The sequence below is a fragment of the Cyprinodon tularosa genome, unplaced genomic scaffold (assembly GCF_016077235.1).
Source record: "Cyprinodon tularosa strain WSP-4 unplaced genomic scaffold, ASM1607723v1 ctg209, whole genome shotgun sequence".
NCBI classification, from domain to species: domain Eukaryota; kingdom Metazoa; phylum Chordata; class Actinopteri; order Cyprinodontiformes; family Cyprinodontidae; genus Cyprinodon; species Cyprinodon tularosa.
The window spans coordinates 1,275,182-1,297,969 of NW_024038774.1; positions in this window are offsets into that span (position 1 = coordinate 1,275,182).

The following is a 22,788-nucleotide window of genomic DNA, read 5'->3' on the forward strand; positions in this document are numbered from 1 at the left end:
AATCAAAGTAACTGTGAAGAGGGGAGACATATACAGGTTCTTCTCAAAATATTAGCATATTGTGATAAAGTTAATTATTTTCCATAATGTAATGATAAAACTTGAACATTCATATATTTTAGATTCATTGCACACTATCTGAAATATTTCCAGTCTTTTATTGTCTTAATACGGATTATTGTGGCATACAGCTCATGAAACCCCAAATTCCTATTTCACAAAATTAGTATATTTCATCTGACCAATAAAAGAAAAGTGTTCTTAATACAAAAAAGTCAAGCTTCAAATAATTATGTACAGTTATGCACTCAATACTTGGTAGGAAATCCTTTCGCAGAAATTGCGGCGTGGCATGGAGGCAATCAGCCTGTGGCACTGCTGAGGTGTTATGGAGGCCCAGGATGCTTTGATAGCGGCCTTTAGCTCATCCACAGTGTTGGGTCTTGTGTCGCTCAACTTTCCCTTCACAACATCCCAAAGATTCTCTACGGAGTTTAGGTCAGTAGTGTTGGCAGGCCAATTGAGCACAGTGATACCATAGTCAGTAAACCATTTACCAGTGGATTTGGCACTGTGAGCAGGTGCCAGGTCATGCTGAAAAATTAAATCTTCATCTCCATAAAGCTTTTCAGCAGAAGGAAGCATGAAGTGCTCCAAAATCTCCTGATAGCTAGCAACATTGACCCTGTCCTTGATAAAACACAGTGGACCAACAGCAGCAGCTGACATGGCACCCCAGACCATCACAGACTGTGGGTACTTGACACTGGACATCTGGCATTTTGGCATTTCCTTCTACCCAATCTTCCTCCAGACTCTGGCTCCTTGATTTCCAAATGACATGCAAACATTGCTTAATCCAAAAAAGAACTTTGGACCACTGAGCAACAGTCCAGTGCTGCTTCTTTGAAGCCCAGGTCAGGCGCCACTGCCGCTGTTTCTGGTTCAAAAGTGGCTTGACCTGGGGAATGTGGCACCTGTAGCCCATTTCCTGCACATGTCTTTGCACGGTGGCTCTGGAAGTTTTAACTCCAGACTTAGTCCACTGCTTCCGCAGGTCCCCAAAGGTCTGGAATCGGCCCTTCTCCACAATCTTCCTCAGGGTCCGGTCACCTCTTCTCATTGTGCAGTGTTTTCTGCCAAACTTTTTCTTTCCCTCAGACTTCCCACTGAGTTGCCTTGATACAGTACTCTGGGAACAACCTATTCAATCAGAAATATCTTTCTGTGTCATACCCTCTTGCTTGAGGGTGTTAATGATGGCCTTCTGGAAAGCAGTCAGGTCAGCAGTCTTACCCATGATTGGGGTTTTGACTGATGAACCAGTCTGGGAGTTTTAAAGGCCTGATTAATCTTTTGCAGGTGTTTAGAGTTAATTTGTTGATTCAGATGATTGGATGCATAGCTCGTTTAGAGACCTTTTTTATGATATGCTAATTTGGTGAGATAGGAATTTTGGGTTTTCATAAGCTGTATGCCAAAATCATCCGAATTAAGAGAATAAAAGACCTGAAATATTTCAGTTAGTGTGCAATGAATCTAAAATATAGGAATGTTCAAGTTTTTTCATTACATGATGGAAAATAATAAAATCTTTATCACAGTATGCTAATATTTTGAGAAGGACCTGTAATTCAGGTTTCTGTGTAAAAATTCTGCATTCATTATCAAGCCTGTCTCAGTACCTTCACATACCACCAACACTTTCGACTCCCAAAACTTTTTTGAGGCCTTTGCATGGCTGGCCAATAAACATTCCTGATTTAAACCCAAAAGAGAGTCAACAGAGTATGGTAGAGTATGGTATGGAAGATAAGAGAGACAACATACCCAACAATAGAGATTAATTCAACGGTTAAGATTTTGTTTTGAAGTAATGACTTAGTCCATGCTTTAGTTTAAGATATGCCTTCCCTCGAGTTTTGTGTTTTGTCTATCTCCCTGTTCTTTTCTTTTTTACTTGTGTGTGTCTCTGTATTCATTCTAAGGCAGAATCGTATTTAGGGTTTTGTTGAATACTCTGGTCTCTACAATACATGCAATTTCCCCAAGGGTCTGTTTATTTAACAGCTGCCATGAATTCAGTAGATTAACTCACCTGTTTGGCATTAAAAGAAAGCATCCCTATTTGTTATCGAGCAGCTAGTTTTTTTCATTCTTTGCATGGTTATGCATGTTAGTGGTTGTTCTTAAGGTTATATTTTGTACTCTAGTCTTTTCAGTGACTACATTACAGCCAAAAGTGGATTGGTTCCATACAGCATGTTTATCCAGTAGGAGCCCTAGCTATCATCAGAATTATTTCTTTTTTTATTGTATTTTATAGTTAAGTCTTATGAGAAAAGCAATTTTCATATTCATCTCAAATTAGATTACTTAGATTGAAAGAGTTAATTTGGAATCTATTGTGATATTGTTACTGTAAACGTCTTGCATTGTCTCATTATTTCCTGATATGGTAAAGATTCAGTACCAATCTAAAGCTCATGAAACAGCTCATGATAGCAAGTTTCAGTTTCTGTCAGTGAACATCATCCAGACTCAGTGATCCGTTAACAGTTTTGAAGGATCTGTGTGACAAATTCTTATCCATCACTGCTGTTTATTTCAGCATTTTTTACGCTTTTTAGTAGACAGCATCAGCCATCTCTTCTATACAGTAGTGGGCCGAAACTGTAATGATCTGTATCATTGATGAAAGCTCCCTACATAGCTAAGCTGTGTTGCATTTCTCAGTACACTGACTTTCAATCATTTCTAACATCTGGAACAAGTATGGAATACATAAACAACACGCTAAAGTCAGGGCTGGTTTTAGTTTCCATCATCATAGGGAATTCAAAGAAGTGGAAGGTCTGGAGAGGGGGTGGGGTGCAAACTCAGAGTTTACAAGATGAAACATAAACAGGGCTGATGGATGGGTCAGTGCTGCTCTCTGTTCTTCAGAGGAAGTCCGGTCAGGAGCTCAAGGACTCCTGCTAACACGACCAGATTTGATGGGGGAAAAAAAGTCTTTGCAGTGGGGAAAGCATTCCTTTACCCCTGCAGCATATCAAAGTCACATCTGAAGCCTTCCCTGCTGATGTTCTTCCCTGGTGCTCTGACCCATTGCCTTGCATGCCGCTGGGTTAGTAGGCGTTACACGTATTGTTAAAACAGAGCATTCCACTTAGCAAAGCTTACCTCACTTACCAATGTTGAGGGCAGCTGCTAAGGGATGTGAGTCAAATAAAAGAAATTAGATTTTTATGCTTTGCTGTTAGACTGGATAAAGTTGCATGCTGTCCTTAAAAAGTAATGATAACCTCAAGTATATATATATATATATATATATATATATATATATATATATATATATATATATATATATATATATATATATATATATATATATATATATATATATATATATATATATATATATATATATATATATTTACCATAGTCACATAAATACTACAACATGAAATGTTTAATATTTGTTTGTTTAATATTTACATTTTTTAATATAGCTCAACAAAGTGTCTTGTAAAATTTAGGAAAAATAAGGACAGGAATACATGGTTAAAAAATGTTAAACAAGTAAATATCCTAAAGTATGACAAACATGTGTCCGCATTCAAATTTAATGTAAAACCCTTAACCTATTTCCAAAAAGTCACCTAATCAGTAAAATATGATGGAACTTATTCTATCTTGGCTCCAACTGTTTTGTAAGAGGTTCAGAGGTTCCTTAAAGGGGTCATAGAATGGAAAACAGAGTTTACACTGATACTTCAGTGTTTGAAATAGAAGTAAAGAGAAGTTTAAACCCCATCGACACCTCCTTTCTCTGCAAATCTCACAATTGGGGGGCTGCTGGGCTGCTGACTGGACCAGATCGGGCACTCAAACCGAGCCCTCACCTCCAGGGCTGGGGCTAGGTATGAAAAGTAGGACATGTCCGGGGAAAAAGAGGACGTCTGTCATCCTACCATATCAACAAACCATGTTTTAGTGAGTGCTTGTTGCTATGATGTGTCTTTGCTCAGCAGCTTCGCTTGTTATAAACCAACTAATCAGATTACAGCTCATCTAAATATTCATGAGCATACCATAAAAGGAAGAAAACCTGTCGTTTCATTCTAGGGCTTATAACCAGGCTTGCATTAGGGTACATAGAACAGCAAATATGAAATTTTCAGCCCAACCAGTGTTACACACCCTATTCAGAGACCTTAAGGACCAGCACCAAATACCCTATATAATCATTCTACGACCCCTTTAAAGAACAATATACAATAGAACAAAATGCACAAATAAGATAAGAAAATCAAAGAAGTTTAATAATTTTATTGGGATTTTATGTAATTAGACCAACAGAAAAATGCACATATTTGTGTAGAGTGGAAATCATATGCACCCAACTGCCTGAGGAAGTCACCTGTTCAGTAAATGGCGTAAGCTTGGAATGGTCATCAGTCCTAGACAAGGTTGAAATAATTTTTGCGGTGCAGCACAAAAAAAAGCAAAAACAGCGACAAGAAATTAGACCACCTATTAATGCATTATAATAAAGTAAAAAACTAAAACTAAGCACAATCTCTCTTAAAATTCAGTAACTTTTAACTTTCATTACAAGGTCATTACAGTACTAGGAGTGTAAATAATAATCGTTTTGTATGGATGCATTGATCCAACAGCCGACGATCCGATGCATCAATACGTCCGCAAGAGAATCAATTCATGTTTGTTTTTTTCCTCCGGTCTATATTTATCCATTTGCTCCTGGGCGTAAGTCTCCCTCCCGTGCTGCGGTGGCGCTAAAACAATTTTGTCCTCCTACCTCGTTTCCTGGTTATACTCCTGCATCAGTGTGTTGCAGTAAGCTTGACACAGACATTTTTAAATTATGCTCAATATTGAAGCGCGGTCTGTGCTACACAGTGTGGGTCTAGATACGGCCGAGGCGGCGAGGAAGTGGGGGCGAGTTTAGTCGAACGACGGAGGGACATGAGGGCCAAAAAGAGCGGGGATCCAGGTGGAGAAAGGGTCACAGTGTTCTTGCGCACCTCACTCTTCTAGCGGGTCAAACTTCACAAGTTGTTTTCCGCAATTTCGATCATAAAAACAAAACAAGCCGGCCTCCTCTCTGTGGCACTGTTTGCGGAGAGCTACAATTTGGGAGAGGTGCAGCGGAGCGTCTGAGGAGGGGGCGGGGACGTCTGGAGCCGAGGTATTGCATTGCACTCATTGTACTGATTATGTGCAGTATTTTTGCAGTATTTTTTGATGCAACTTTTCTACTTCTACTGTTATTTGCTGTTGTTTCCAAAAAAAAATGCATTACGATATTACATTTTTCATTGATTTATTTCCAACTTGAAACTTTGTTTAGCCTGTAAGGTGTAAAAAAAAAAAAAAAAAAAAAAAAAAAAAAAAATTACAGATTATTCGACTCAGTCGCATCGTGGTGTATTCTTGAGTATCGAAAATAATCGAATCGTTGGGTCAGGAAATCAATACTGAATCGAATCGCCATGATGGATGTGATTTACACCCCTGGTCATTACAGTTTTAGTATTTTTTTGCTTTCTTTTTAGGTCTAATGTTTTTTTTTACATTCTAGCTTATGTTATTTCATTGGTTTAAGTCAATGATCATGATTTTGGTCCTGAAAGAGCCCCTTTTTGCATTGTAATCACAATGTGTCAGGGTTTGGTTGAGGTTGAGGACCCATACGCAGAGGCAGAGAGGCTGAGGTGATTTCTTGTTGATTTAATCAAAGGAAACAGTTTAACAAAGGCAGGAATGGAAAATCAGGGGAACCAAACACGAGGAGCCAGGGAGAGACGAGGTATGAAGACAACAACATGAAAAGCCAGCAACGACAAGGAACCAACAAAGAGTGACAGCAGAGGGAGAGTATATGTAGCTGACTGTGACAAAGGCAGGGCTAATGAGCGGATAAGGAGCAGGTGTGAGTGTAGACAACGAGGAAGCCAAGGGGAAAGGTAAACATACAAGTGGGCAAAAGAGGACAACAGAAAAACCTGAGAACTAACATAAATCTAGAAACTACAACAAAATCGGAATTAAACAAATAAAACTAAAAAACAAGGAGCAAACTAAAGCACAACAGAACCAAGAACATGACACAATGCAGATCCATTTTTTTGCAAAGGCTTAGAGGTTTTTCATAAGGAGCTAAATACGGTAACAGAGGAAAAGAAAAATTATTTAGTGGCAACAAAACATTTGCGAGAGCTGGTGATTTTCTCTCCAAAAGAAACTAAACCAAAACAATCAAATGAGGTGGTTTAGATAAGAGCTTTATGCTGTTTTACAAAAAGCAACAAAGTGTACAGTTTCTCCCAATCCATCCATTCCAACTGAATTGAGAGATTTGTGTCAGTCAATAGCAAAAATTTCAGTTTCTACAAATGTGGTATGAAGCTGCGGCTGTAATTGCAACAAAGTTGTTTATCAAAATATCAACTCAGCAGGATTGAAAGTATGGTGACGAAGGCATAGAAAAACTTACCTTGCAAACAAGTTGAATTATCAAGAGATTTGTGAATTCACAAACTCCGAAAAATACATAAAATTGTAAAATTTAACTGCACATATCAATCTGGTATGGAAATGCCACATAAATACTTTATTTCACAGCAAAATCAAAAGCTCCTGCAAAGCCAAAAGTGAGACTAGCAAAGACAGCAATAGCTTAACAGGTGAAAATGATAAAAACATTTACCAACAAAATGCTGCAAAGAAGAAGCAGCAATTAAAGAAAATAAAGAGCTGTAAAGTAGAAGCATACTGCAAACACCCTGCCCATATAAAGCACTGAAAGAGAAGACTTGCTGTCTGAGCACCAAGTGTAGGGTGAATGACAGCTTGCTGTGCCGAGTACATGGCATTGAAGCTCATATGTTCCTTCTCAGTAAATCTTTCTCTGTGTTCCTGCTGTCCCAATCACAGATGCTGTAACAGGTTCCAATTTCAGATGACTGCAGACAGAGTCTACAGAGTCTACCAGTGGCCTGAGTCTGAAAGAGTGCTGGAACGCCGACAGCAGTCCAATCAGGCCTAAAATGTCTGGACTTGTTGCAGCCAAGGCATTGGGCCACCTATACATCAACCAAGGAGGTGTAATACAAAGGACCCATGGCGTCCTTTTCACGGTACCACCCAGTAACCTGGGCAGCAGAGCCTGGTGCCAGATCAGGGTCAGTGCTGGGGTCAAGGTGACCTCAATCACCTATACAAGCTCAAGTAATTGCTGCAAGAAATATAAAATCTTAGTCAAAAAAATCTTAAATTCTTAATTTTAGTCAAAAAAGTCTTTCTTTTTTTGGATCAGCACACTTGAGATGTACTTCAGATAATCTGTCTGGGAGAGTGGTTCACCTCAGGGAATCTAAAGGACACATATTCGCATGTTCATGCAAATATGTATCCTTTTTCATGCTTCATTTTTCATTTTCGGCCTGTCTTCGGCTCCGCTGGTTTTTACCAGGTGCAAAGGGGCTTGGCCCTTTCAACGCAGAGGTCTTCCCATATCTCGATGACAGGTTTAACTGGGCACCCACACACCAGGAGGCATGCTGGGTGATGCAGATTGCACTCTTCCAAAAATCTTGCCACATCTGTGGCAGTGTGCTGTGTGATATATATATGTATCACATGTACATTTCTGAGTTGCCTTTTATTGTGGGCAGTCTTAGGCACACCTGTGCACTAATCATGGTGTCTAATCAGTATCTTGATATGGCGTACCAGTGAGGTGGGATTATCTTGACAAAGGAGAAGTGCACACTATCAAAGATTCAGACTGGTTTGTGAACAATATTGGAGGGGAATTAGTGATATTGTGTTTTTGTCAAAAAGTTTTAGGTCTTTCATTTTATCTCATATAAAATTGGAGAAAAACCAAAACTGTTGCGTTTATATATCTAATTGTCTAATTGCCCAGAGAGTTTACCTGTGGTCTGCTGGTAAACATTTCCATCCCACTATCTGCCAGCACATATTGCACTCCTTATTATTTGCTCACCATTTAACAATGAGCTTCACTAAAATGTAGGTGAATATGAGAGGCGGGCAACTGGGGTATTCTGTGCAGAATCATTAAGGGCAACTTCATGCACATTTGAACATTCCCACTACCTCACTGTAGGTCTTTTTTCTGTGCTGCTTAAATATAAAATAATTATAACTCCTACAATCAAGATGAAATTTTGATTTAGAAGCAGTAAATTCTAGATTTTTGGTTTGTTAGTTGGTCCTTACATAGAGACAAGTTACGCTAAGCAGTTTTGTTCCAGATGTTTTTGTAATCTCCATGAAGGGGTGGTAGTTTCACACAATGTTAAAATGCTGTGAAAAAATCATGATGGCCAGTGCCTACACATGATTAGATAAAGCATCAGAGAGTCGCTCTAATTACGGGGAGATGGAAATGCTTTGAATTTAATACGGTCTTTATGCATATTTTAAGAGAGAAAGAAGAAAAAAAGCACCTCATAGATTGATCTTATATTGACAGCATTTGCTTCCTATTTAGAACTTATTTCTCTGTAGTCGAGCAGACTCATTTCGGAATATTGAGTGAGAACCTATTCATCAGCTTGTCTGTCTTACAGCTGGTGGTGTTATTTGCATAGCCAGAAGAAAAGCTTTCATGTTAAAAGCTAGATCCCTGTCAAGCTCCAAATCAGTTTACAGGGTTATCTGAAGTCTAACCCTGAGGATAACATTTTAAAGATCAAGCTTGGGAGAACATGCACACTAAAATCTACATCAGATTGTCTTTTTTAAAAATCCTTATTATTTCAGTAGAAATTTGGGGAAACATTACTTCTTACTTGTTCCTTAGCTAGAAAATCAAGCAGCTTATCTGTCTGTGACTGTATGATATCTATTCACAGATGCAGAAGAATTGAAGCACAGTGTTGCTTGTCAGGTAAGAGACTATCACTCAAGCCCTGAGGCGTTTAATGAGACATTTCTGCTCCAGAGAAATGTCACTGATATAAATGATGAAAAATGTTCAGTGTCACTACCCTATCTGCTTGGCCTTGTCAAAAAATGTTAAATGTGTGCTGGGTGAGATTCAGATTTACAATGAAGGGGTGTGCTCTTAGCCTAGTTGTGAACAACTCAAGATTTCACCATCAACATGGACACCATTGATAACACTGTTCGGGATTAAAAAAAGGAAAATGGCTTTCGGTTTGACAATGTCATCTAAAATACAACTTCTTTATATTAGAAATTCAAATATTTATACTATGCACCTGCAAGCAACCATATTTTCCGCAGCTATTCATCCAGGACTTCCTGTATTTTCAGTTAGAATAAAAAGTTTGCATTAAAGCATGAAAAATAATAAAGAATGAAATAGAGCAGCGATAAAGTTTTTGCACCATAAGCATTTTCTTTTTGTATTTTTGGCCCATATTTTAATATTAGACTGAGCAAGAAAAAAACAGTGTTTTTAGATTATATTCTCTTTTATTTATGAAAAAAGGCCCATCCAAAATAATAAAACACTATGTGAAAAGTTAATTGTAAACACGAAACAATTTAAAGCTATAGTTTTCACAATAAAAAAAAAAAAAATCATTGGGAAATAAATATCTACTCCAAACAATATTATATATATTTTATAGTAATGAATCAATCTTTTTTTTTTTACCAATAAATAAAGTTATTGCTAAGGCGTTTCTCTTTTATTCCAGCAGCTTGGGATGAAAATTTTAATTCAAACATATGTTTAAATTTTTCTTTCTATAAAATTTACAAAATGTCTTGGCAAAACTACCATTGATTGTTGTGCTTTGTGCAGTCAGTAGGGTTTTCACACTGGAACTAAGTTTGAATCCGCTTTTTGCTAATTTGTTGGTTATTTAAGACTGATTTTGATCAAGGGAACTAAGGTGAACTACTTTTCTTGGTTCTTATGTGGCCTAGTAAATGATGTTGATATGTTCTTGGAGTTCTACCACTCATGGGAAGTATCACTGCATCTCTTAGTTTATTCGTTTATTTTTTTCCATGCATACAAAATGGAAAGTGTTTCATACATAAATAATAACTTTGCCAGTAGGACAGAGGTTGTACGTATATATCTCTGGAATTTCTATCAATCAGGGCTCAATGGGTTGAGTTTTGAGATATTTAGGTCCACTTCATGTGGGCAAATGGGTTCCAATTAGGAGACTTGTGTCTATTTCATGAAGATTAAATCCAGCTTTTCAGACAACACAGGTATGAGCAGTTAATTTCTGATTTAATAAGAAGAAAGCTTTTTTCTGAGAGGTCAAGGATGCTTGGAATATTTTTTTCATCTTAATGAAAACTCCAGGCATTTCACACATAAGCTACTTGGTTGTTCTCAAAATTCATAACACACGCAGCATGTAGCTTCCATAGAAGTCGGGCAATCCTCTGAGGAAGAAGAGAAGAAACAGTGCTGATGGAAAACATATGTGAGGAGGTTGTTGGTTTGCTTGATGAGGTGGTTGACAACAGAACCACATGTAGAAAAGTCTTTCTTTTTATTTTTGATAATGCTGGCTGTTAAGGGCCATAAAGACTATTTAGGGTTGCATATGAATGTTCTTAGGAACAAAGCAGTAAATGATTAAATAAGAACTGTCAAAATTTACAGATTTATGAACCCCGTGATTAATGTCGCAATACGTAAACAAAATAAAATTAAATGATTCAGTCAGCTTTATTTCTATTAGTTTTCACATTATTAGATAAAAAGTATAATTCTGATCCCAGGCAATTAATGTATGCCAGGAGGCATTCCTGCTGTAGATGTTAAATATAGAATCAAAGTTATTCTTTTTGTACTTGATCACGTACCTGAGGACTGGCAGGAATAACACTCTTGGGTTTCAGTTTTACTCTGACACCATTTTTAGAACTGTTTAATTTTGTATGTTAAGAGAATGAAAAATAAAAAATTCAGGGATGTCAAAAAATGAACCTTAAGCTATATTTTTTTTTACATTTTCAGTCTGTTAATTGTATATTTTCTTTTAGCTGAGAAACTCTTTTCCTCTAAAAAAAAGGTATTAAGATGGAACACATAATATCTCAAAACTAAATAGATAATATATCGTAGTGAAATACATAGCTACTTATGTACAAATAACTCATGTTTATTTATTTGAATATTTATTGACCCCAGAGCCAGTTTAAGCGCCCGCGGATCAGGTCGCCGAGGTCTCCGCCTCTGGCTGCTGCCCAATCCTCTTTGCACCGGTCCCTCATGGTTCCCCCTGCAGGTGGTGGGCCCACTGGGGGATGGCCTCGCGTCGCTCCTTCGGGCTGGGCCCGGCCGGGTCCCGCGAGGAAGAACCCGACCACCAGGCGCTCGCCGACGAACCCCAACCCCAGGCCTGGCTCCAGGGTGGGGTCCCGGCTCCGCCGTACCGGGCGACGTCACGTGCCTCGTTTGAGTCCTCGTCATAAGGGTTTTTGAACCGCTCTTCGTCTGACGGGACGAAGCCGGGAGAGGCTCAGAGTAGAGCCGGTTCTCCTCCACATCGAGAGGAGTCAGTTGAGGTGGCTCGGACATCTTCTTCGGATGCCCCCTGGACGCCTCCCTCGGGAGGTGTTCCAGGCATGTCCCACCGGGAGGAGGCCCAGGGGACGACCCAGGACACGCTGGAGAGACTATGTCTCTCGGCTGGCCTGGGAGCGCCTAGGGCTTCCCCCAACAGAGCTGGAGGAGGTGTCTGCGGAGAGGGAAGTCTGGGAGTCTCTGCTTAGTCTGCTGCCCCCGCGACCCGGTTCCGGATAAAGCGGGAGACGACGAGACGAGACGAGACGAGACGAGATATTTATTGACAATGAAATTGTTAAATAACTGGGTGCAAGCAAAATTCTCAAAAGTATTGTTTGATTTAAACATTTATCCCAATACATAGAAAATATTGTTGAGGGATTTTATTTAATTTCAAAAAGTCCGCTATTGTTTCATAATGATGTTTTCCATCATTGCCTTTTTATATCATAATGACACTTTTCAACTGAATGACTTGCAGGCCAATCAGCATCAGCGGGTTTGGCCTGCATTCCCACTGTCTTTTCAGCAAACACCATAGAAAAACTTTGCTAGCTTTGTAAGCAAAACCTGACACAGACAGTATATGACTGAAGACAAAATTTATATGCTTCCATCAAAAGTACACAGCAATACTAACATGGTTATGCTGAAAACAATGGAATTGTTATTATTCCAATTCACAGCCATTTAGTGTTGTTGGGTTTTATGTCCTGCAGCTCCAGCTTAATTCGCATTAATGGAAACACTTCCCACAGGTAATCACTCTAAATTTGGCTGCAGCAGTGGTTAAAAAATACTTTCATACTGATTTTTTTTTCCAGTTAAAATTGTCTCCAGGCAGTGATTTTCCTCTAAACCAAACAATAAAAAATTAAACACCCAATAAACAGTTATTACCCCTGTATGCAAAATGACTGCTAAAAGTAAAATGACCTATACTACTTTTATACTTGTATTTTTAAATAACCCGGATCAAGGGTAGTTAAACAGTTTCACAGTAGCTCACATTTATACTTGATAAAACAGAAGGTATCTCCTGTGGTATATAATCTAACAGCAGAAATGACAAAACAAATTAGCAAGTTAATACTCCTGCTTCATGAAGATGCTGCATGCCAATTACCTGGAAAGGAAGGACTCTTATCTGGAAACAATATCAGACCTAACTCAACTGTGCTCTAGTTACATGTCAGAGAATACCTGGAATTAGCTACCTGCTTTCACTAATTATTATACTAAATACTACTAGCAATACAAATGAAGTATATACTGTATCACAAAATGTAATACCAAACTACACTACCAAAGGTTGTGTAGTGAAGGTAAACCTAAAAATAAATTAAATGAGAAAATGGGTTCTCTCAGTCATGATAAATGGAAGACTCATACATTATACAGAGTAGATTTATGACATTTTGCTCTGTGTAACAAACCCATAAAAAAAAAAAAAAAAAAAAAAAGGCAATAATCTTCAAGCTGCACAAACAGATGGTGATAAAGTAAACATTACCATCCTAGTTTAATGCAAAAAGATCTAGAGCATAGCTAGTTGTTGTGCTGGAACCCTCATAAAGAAAGTGTGACTACAGCTCCCAGCATACATTGCAGCTTTGACATTAAACTATAGGTGATAAAAGGAAAACACAATTCTGGTTTGGGATCTTTATGCGGCTCATGGCCGCTCTGGAGAGAACTCAGTTGAGGCACTGTCTGTTTGAAAATGTAGTAAAAACCATAATGTGCTGCATCCTTACTGACCGAAACTTAAAAGAAATACTTTTTTATGGTTGTAATCAGCATAGACAGATAATCAGCATAGTTGTGAAGCTACTGCCAATCGTAGTTGTCCCAAATAAAAGCCACTGCTTCCATTTCTCACTGAGCAGCAAATCTCTCTATGGATTATAGTTATAGTTACAGTTACAGCCTCACCTCTTCAGCTTGCTGGTAGAGCATAAGTCTGCTGACAAAATCTACATTAATCCACAAGTAAAACCTCTATCCGCCCAACAATATATGTATGTATATGTATATATATATATATATATATATATATATATATATATATATATATATATATATATATATATATATATACGTGTGTGTGTGTTGCATCTCGGTGAATTTAGGAAGAAAATCAGCTTGTTACTGTGGGTTTCAATTTTTATAGGAACTGGGCATGTTGCGATGATTTACAGTGTAACAGGAAGTGTGACTTGGTCTCTACCTGTCTGTGTGGACAGAGCTGAGACATCTCCTCTCTGGGTCTGCCAAGCTGATGTCACCAAGGTTTTTCTCTCCCCCCGCATCTCTCTTTCTCTCTCTCTCTCTGTCATTACTTTGTCTCCTTCTGGACTCTCTGCACCTGGGTGACGACACAGCTAGCTCTGCTGTTTAGCACTTTATCTGCTACCAACCTTTATCAGAAAAGGCGTCTATTATAATTAGAAGGTTGGAAAGTAAAATTGTTTACAAATTAAATATTGGAGTGTGTGTCATCTCATTGCTTGAGTCATCTAACATTTTCCAACCTAGAATTTAGGCAAACAATGTAATCACAATAACATTTACTTACGGAGCAGCATGTAGTCATTCCCCAAAGCTCAGCTTGTGCTAAAACAGTCTATGAAAGGACCTGGAGTATTCTATGATTGCCAGCATGGAAGTAGGGCCTGTAAGAGGAAGTAGAGCCTGTAGGAGGACCATCTAACTGGTGATCCAGATATTTTGGTCTGTTACAGGGACATGAAGTACCTGGAAAAACAGTTAGGCTTGATATGCATGCAGACATAAACTCCAATGCGAATTGTGCCTAGCTTGGAACCCTCTCACCTTCTAGCTGCAACACAACCACACTTGAAATTGTCTAACACTTAGCCAGAAAGTTATTTTCTTGCCTCTGCTGGACAAAAAAATCAATCAGAATAGACCTCCAAATGACCTTAAACAGTTGTTTATTTTATATGTGGGTTGTAAATGGTGCAATACTAAAAATTAAGCAGCCTAATTTATGAAACATCGGAGTCCAGATGGTGAGTATGTTCATGTTCCCCAGGCCAGCTTACAAGTGCAAGGTGATATGATCCCCAAGAGCTTAACACCAGCATGACTCTGCTTTCAGTGTCAACACCTTAAGACCTTTTGAGACAGCATCTGTTCCCGTTTATCTCTTACACTTGTAGCGGATATCATCAGCTTTATGAAACCATGGTGTGGACTGTGCTTTATTTTTATAATAAAGGCACAGCCTGTTTGCTTTCGGGTTGATGATGAAATACATTGCATGTTTTCTTCTAAAAATATAGGTGAGTAAAGAGACTTTTTCGAGCTGCAGACATTCTGCCTATGGCCCAGAAATGTCTCTTTCTGTTAGTCTGACCTGCTGTATTTCACTGCCGATCATTGTGCTGATGAATTATAGACAACAAGAGTTGAAAAAGGATGGGTCAGAAAATTCACCTGCCCTTGATTTTTAGGACTCTGTCAACACTGATTCAATTCGTTATGTCTAGCTAGTCTCATATAATGACTCTCCAAAGGACAGATATGGCAACTGCATTTTCTGTACCACCAACTGGCCAATGTCACTGCTGACTCCATGACTCTTGGCTCACATTGCTGCTGAGAAATGAATAGTGACTGCCATGTTAAAGGCTGCAGCCTAAGCTTTTTTGTTAGGTATAACAAGATCTTATGTCAACAGTTCCTGCCGTTATATATTTTTCTTGCCATAATGTCTTTTTAAATGTTATATAGTTAATTTTAGCAGCCCTGAATATGGACATGAATGCTTAAGGCACAACACAAGTGTTTTTCTCAGACAGACTTGCAAATTCGGAAACTGAGGTTTTGCTCATTGCTCTTTGCAAAATTGCTCAACCCAACTCAGAATGGATGGAAACATATTTCCAGATTGATTTTCAAATCTTTCTATATATTTGTATTTGGATTTACAGTAGATCAAAACCTCAGTGCCAAAATATTGATCCATTTTTAAATATTTTAATATTTGATTTAACCAGTTGTTAAGCAGCTGTAAATATAAGCTCTGGCTGTATGTTTACAGCTGTTGTCCTGTTGGAATGTAACGTTCCACTCAGGTTTTAAGCCTCTTACAGATTCTCCTTAAGTCTTGTAATGTTTAGTCTTTTCCATATTCCCATCAACTCTTCCCAGGTTCCCAGACCCTAATGATGAAAAGCAACCCAACAGCTCTATGTGGTCACTATCCTGTGTAATCACAGAGTTGGGATGTTTTGGGTAATATGCAGTTTTAAGCTACATAGTGCTTTTTACACTGGCCAAATCTTTAAACTGTGGTCCAAACTTACAAGATTGTTCCCCTGACTTATACATTTTTGGTGTGTCCCTCACATAGATAGTGAGAAAATTTGTGCTGTACAAGACTAACAGCTTCTTGTTACCAGATTTTTCATCTTGCTCCCATCTGATCCTCTAATAGGTTCTCCTGATAGGAATATAAATGTAGGATATAAGCCATGTTATTGGATTGAACATTTCTTTGTGAGTAGTACTTGAACTACCCCTGACCTGTCTGCTATTTTCCTTAGTCTTTTTGATGCCGTTTATTCACTAGTGTTCTGAATTCTATTTAAGGGTATCTTTGTAAAATGAACACCTATGCACAAGCTCTTTTTAGAATAAATTGGATTGTGTTTATTTTAAAAACCTTGTTTAATTTGCCTTTCCCTTTAAGATTGTTAACTTGTATGTGTTGGTCTATTACTTCAAATAAATTAATTTGAGTTTTAAGTTTTGGCAAAGCAGAGTGTGAATAGCAAGGCAATTATATTAGATAGCTGGCCTTAATCTACTGAACACTGACATTTAATTTTATGCATAAATGCTAATTCTTAGTTGAAAAAACAATCATCATTCTTCATAGGCCAAAATACCACATGTACTAGAAGTCCTTTGTAGGGCTTTATAACCAAGAGAGTTTTAGTCAAAGCGGATTTGCTGCTGTTACTTCATCTCGTGTTGGTACATGAGCCTCCAGGTCAAGTCAGCTCCTACATCATGCTACAGTTACTTTTGCTCTGCGCTCACATGTGAACTGACATTGGACAGAGCAAAGACAGCTAAATTAGACCCTACAGATAGCAGTGGGGGTACTTTCCTCTCAGAATCAGCAGGGAAATGAGGAGTCAGGGAATCAGACGGAGCAGATTAGTCGTCCAGAAGCCAGTGTGGCTGGGAGAACATTTGCCTCTGATGATAATGAGCCTAACAGAGCATCCACTGCATGCTTCCTCGTGATGTTTCACCAAAGATATCGACTGAGTCAGCCATAAACTGTAGCTGTTTCCAACAGGAGCTGTGTGTTGTTGCCGCTTGTCTTGCAGGAAAAGCTGCTCTCTCTGAGGTGTGTTTTCAACTGCTGAGCTCAAAGAGGCATTTGTGCTTCGTTCAGACTCAAGAATCAGACACAGGGAAACCTGTCAGATGGAGAAGAGTAAAAGTAAACATGCAGGCTTATCAGCAGAATGGCCTGTGATTGTGACAGGCCTTATCCTCTCCTGGATGTCTCTCAAAATAAACAGCCACTGACCTAAAAGCGCTCTCCTTGTCATCTCGCACATCGGGTGGCATGGCCATGGAGAAGTCCACAAACCACAAAATTACATACATCATATTCCCACCGCTGGACGCTTGCATGTGAAAGCGCTGTCAGTGAGACGTGACGAGTCTTAGACAAGCAGGCACCAAATAATTGAGCTTCACGACTCAATAAAACATCTCAGTCATGTCGATGGAGTTTGGCAGCTCCGGTAGCGAACGGTGAACATAATAAAAGAACATCTGGATGAACAGGCTTCTTCTCTTAACTACTGAGTCTTCACGCACATTGTGTTGTTATTCATTAGTCTTAGCAGCAACAACTAGTGTTGCACAAGCCGACATGAGTGTGCAGGCCTCCATAATTGCTAAACCACTGGAAGAGGAAATGTAATCATATACAGTATACAAATTATGGCTCAATAAAGATTAGAGGAACAGCATGAACAAATTAAAGTGCTGTGAAAACGGAAGGATTAGCGCAATTACACTCATTACGCAACATCCATCCTTGTGGCCTAAGTCTGGGGCTAAGAAGCACAAAGGGCAGGAAGGTGAAATCCATAAAAATGGAAGGAAAAGGAAAAAGGCAGAGGACTGCGAGGAATGCTGGAATCTCTTAATGCACAAATCCAGTCTTTAGGAGCTAAACAGCAACATGTCTGAACAGCAGTCACAGCAATCATAAACAGGTCTGCAGAGGCAGAGCAGAAGACACCCAACACAGCTCGTGTTTTATATCATGTAACATGTTATAAAACAATGTCAACATGTTATTTGTTTGTTTAAATGATGGTGAAAAGTGCATGCAATAAGGAATAACAAAGCGTTTTTTGTACAACGTAAGATTATTTTGGATGGGAAATATATAAGAAGACCCACACATTTATTTTCCCTTAAAATGGCGTAAGGAATCAGCTGAGCTGGACATGATGAGAATATTGTTAATCAGCAGTTTGTGGCTTTGCCCTTCATAAACCTTATATGAGTCTGGTGCAGGCACGTACAGAGATAGACACCAGGTGCTAGAACACCTGCTCTTCTTCCCCTGGACAAAAATGTCTTCTCTCTGCATTCCTTAAGATAGTGTCCTTTACAGTAAGTGACCTGTACTTAATATAGTACTTTTTTAACTTAGGTGACTCTAAAGTGCTTAACACTACAATCAGTCTTTCAGCCACATTGATGGCAGCCACAGTCAGCTTCCCTGGGGTACACTGCTGCTGTATAGGGGCACAAGGCCCTCTGACCACCATCAGAAGGCAGTCAGGACACAAGTACACAATGACTGTGATGGATTGAGCTGGGGCTTAAACCAGAGATGCTCCAGAAGCAGGACGAACTCCCGCATCCCATGTCAAGGTCACCTGTTTATGAAAAGCATCATGTCAAAGTCCAGACGCTACGAATAAAAAATATAAATTTATTTAGTACATTCCCTTCATGAGTCAACTGGATCCGACAATCCTGCTCCCAGTCTTATCTGGCTAAGGACATTTGTCAAGCAGGCTCCCGGATGATGGAGAAATAAAAACCTTCCTGGTACTAAGCCAGCCATTTGTTGTTTCTAGGTTATAAAATTAGTTCTGCACAGTTAAACAACAGGAAGCCTTTCCCATTCAGCAGTGTTAATGTCAGAACATCATTCCTTAATTACTTTTGCAAATTTGACTGCTAATGGTTACAGTGAATTCGTGACCACCCATTTACCTCGAAGCTGCTTAGCACCTATACGTGAAACAAAGCTGCTTTGCAATCTTGCATGTTAATTCCAAGTTTGTTCAGAGGGAGGATTCTCACACTGTTAAGTTCATAATTAGACTGTAGTGACAAAGGTGCCGAAGATGAAAGTGGTGGCAGTCTTGGAGTGTTGTTTGGGATAATAAGGATGATTATTGTTATAGCAATGATTACAATTATTACCTCGCTAACAGCTCCCTGTTTTTGTTTGACTTAATTTGATCAAAGTTTTGTAAAGTTTTCTGGTAGATATCAGACAATAATTATAAAAGTTTAACCACACATAAAGCATTTAAGATGCATAAAAAGGATTTACACTCCTCAAAACTGGTGGGAAAACTTTTTGACAGTTGTGGCATCTCAAAAAGTATTTACACCACTGCTTGTGAAATGAGAGGTAACAGATTCAAGATTTAGAAGATCTATAGACTGACCTTTTTACCTCCACCGCTGAGGTTATGTTTTCATTGGCTTTGGTTTTTTAGTATGCCCGTCTGATTTCCAAATAAGAAAAAAAGTTATTATGCTGGATTATGCTGAAATTTTCAGAGAAGGTGTTGTGACAGGCCACAAACGATACATTTTGGGAATGACCTGGAGCACCATCTAGATAAAGGAGTTTTTTTAGATTCTGTGAATATAGGATTTCATTTAAGGTGGAAGTAACAATATGTCGGGGGAAATGAATTACTTTACAGCGGTCTGTCCTCTCTGAGTGCTTTTCTTGTTTACCTTTCTTTTGAAAAAAGAAGCACACAACAACATTAAAAGCCAGAGCTGAGGTTTGAACCACAACTCTTTCGTTGTAGAGCAAACTCCTGCATCTGATACCGATGTTGGAGGCCAGGCATCAAACTCTCGGTTTGGTCATTTTAACACTCTAGAAGGTATTAATCTAAACTTATTCAGAATAGCTTTTTCTGTATTTTTGGGAATTGCATATTTTGACAATTTTCGCACAAGATTTTCCTGTAAAGAGTTTCATCCACCCTCTTATCAACTCTGACCAGTTTCTTTGCCCAACAATTTTGCTTCTATTACAATGTTAAAGTACAATGTTATCTTCTCTGCCAATTATGCTTGTTTTCTTTTGAATGTAAGCCAACTGTTTTGCTGTGTCTCCCTCAGGGTTGTGGTAAAATGCAAAAAATACTTTAGGTTTTCTTTACTAAAACCGTGTTTTGAAGTATACAACTACTAGTTGTCCAGCTAGTAGTTGGGATACCTTTGCAGGGATATCTTTGCAGCTTCTCCAAAGGTATCTCTTTTTTTGGTAGGCTATATATTAAGTTAATGGTCTTATTTTTGGTCGTTTGCAGTTGAGCAATTCTCCTAAAAACCTTCTAGAATAGGCATGCCCAAAGTTGGTTGTTGAGGGCCTCCAGGTTTTAGAGGATTCCCTGTTTCAGCACAGTTGATTTCCACTGATAGCTGATTACCAGGCTTTTGCTGAACTGCAGTCGGCTTTGCAGAAACCAAGAAACATTGGCTGTGTCCGAATGTGCATCATAACCTTTATATAGAGCACTACATATGGGTTACACAATGAGTGTCCAGATGTCTTATTGATGAAAATAGCTGACTGAAATTTCCCACAATGTATCCTTGAAAGGTAGTGTACTGTACATCAATGGTCAATTTGTGGCAGTAGTATCAAAAAACAATCATATATATTTTTGAAAGATTCTGTAGATTTATATACCTTTTAAAGGAAGGGAGAAGTCTTAAGATATTTCCTTTTTATCTTAATGTAACAGCTTTAAGGCTGTATTTTAAGAGAAAGAAGTTAGTAGTATAAATTAGCTGAAAATCTTGAGAAGCATATATTACCATCAGTCGACCATTCATTCTCATCCCACTCCATCTCTTTATTGCCTTTTGAAATGAATAACCTGTTAGAGTTCTACAAAGCTCAATTGAAGGCAAACAGCACTGAAATCACAGGAGCTCAGGAAAAACAAGCCCCCACCCCTTTTGAGGAGGGGTTTTGACCCGTGGTTGAGATATTTGAGCTCATTCTCATACATCAGAAGTTCAAGGAAAGGAAAAAGGGAAAGGAAATCTGAACACATGACCCTCTTATAGGATACGCCTCAACTGGCCCTTTGTGTTGGCTTTTCTGACAGACACCAGGTGCAGGATGAAATTGGGGGGGAGCATCATTGGATTATAAAATTAAGAAAGACATTGTGCAAAAAGGCTCAACGTAACACCAAACCATTTAATTATTTTAGAAATGTGTAAATTACTGATTTCAGTTGATATTAACAAGGATTTTTCTCTTTTTTGTTCAATCTTTTAAACAGTAAAAAGGTGAGAGCAATGGACTCCATGCAAAGTTCTCTGAAGACCTTTAAGAAGAACAGTGGAGTAAATCTGTCTTCTAACTTTCCCAAAACTAAACAAGATTTCACATGTGTTCATTTGGAACACTGAGTTTCGTTTCTGTTGTGTAGATTTTGGGTTTATATGAAACCGAGTTGTATAGCTCCCCTTTATAACCCTTCCTTCCCTGTGCGATGAATTAGGCAGATGGTGAAATAAACTCTTAGCAATATACTGGCACTATTCTTGATGTGTCTTGAGGTATAAAAGCCTTACTTTGACCTCTGTTAACTTTCTATATTATTTGTAGCTAAACAGCTTAGTTTTTTAAAACAACAAAAAACAACAACAACAACAAAACTTTGCTTTGCTAGTTACTTTTAGTTGGCTGAATATATGAGATTGGTCTTCTGTGTATTTTCAGTGGAATGTTTCATAACCCTTTCTATTAAAAAAAGAATCAAATAAAAATGTTAAAAACATAATCTTCATACCGATGATAATTGACAAGGGAAAGCAAACTGCAACGGTGTTTGAATTAAAGTTATAGCTGCATCCTTCAAACTCAAACCTTTTTTTTCAAGCAGGATAAAATGTTGTCATTAACAATTAAGATGAAATATTGCCATAAATTTAAACTTCAGGATAATTTTATAATAACGTTTATTGAAGAATTATACAAGTAATAGAATGTTTGAATCTGACAACTACTGTAAAACAGTAAACCAGGAAATTATATGCAAAGTAAGAGTTAGATTAGTGATAATCCAAGGTAATTTCTATTCCTGGAAACTAATAGATTTCATCGCAGATCATCATTATGATCTGATAAATCCAGTTTATGTTGAAACACAGTGTTAAACATGGTTAGATAATTAAAATTTACTTTTTTTTGTGCAAAATTATTGATTGTTTTTTGTTATCTTATTTCATAGCAAGGATGTCAAGATAAGCTAATCAGCTCACAGAAATCAATAAATTCTCAGATGCCGGACGTAACAGCCACCCACCACCACCTGCCTGCCCAACACACACAAAAGAAAATGAGAGACAGCCTCTAATAGGAGATAATGGATTCTGGGTCAACACCTGGTAATCCTTACATCAGAGAAAGGGAGCGCCTTGACATTTTCCAGAAAGTGCCGTACAACATGCCTATAATAAGAAGGTCAACTAACTTTCACATCATGGCACTCTGGAACAAAGAAGACCCACAAGCAAAGTATGTCAGGCCTTCCAGATTCACAGTTGAAAAATGAACTTATTACCTCCAGGCTCCTGAAGGCAAATTTTAAGGGATAAGTTGTGAAATCAACATGCAAGTTCTCATTCGTGGGATATTTCTTCATTTAATTACTGGGTTGCTGATTTAAACTTCATTTGAGCAAAGCCAGTAAAAAGTTCAGCCTCAACTACATTTATAGATTGGTTTTGGTTCCCTGAGTGATTGCACGGGTCAGCATGCGTCTGCGTGACCGCAGTTGTTAAAAGAAATGACGTGTACTCAATGATTTAGATCAATCCAACATTTATAGACATGTAAAGGATGCACTTAAGTGGATCTGAAAGAAGTT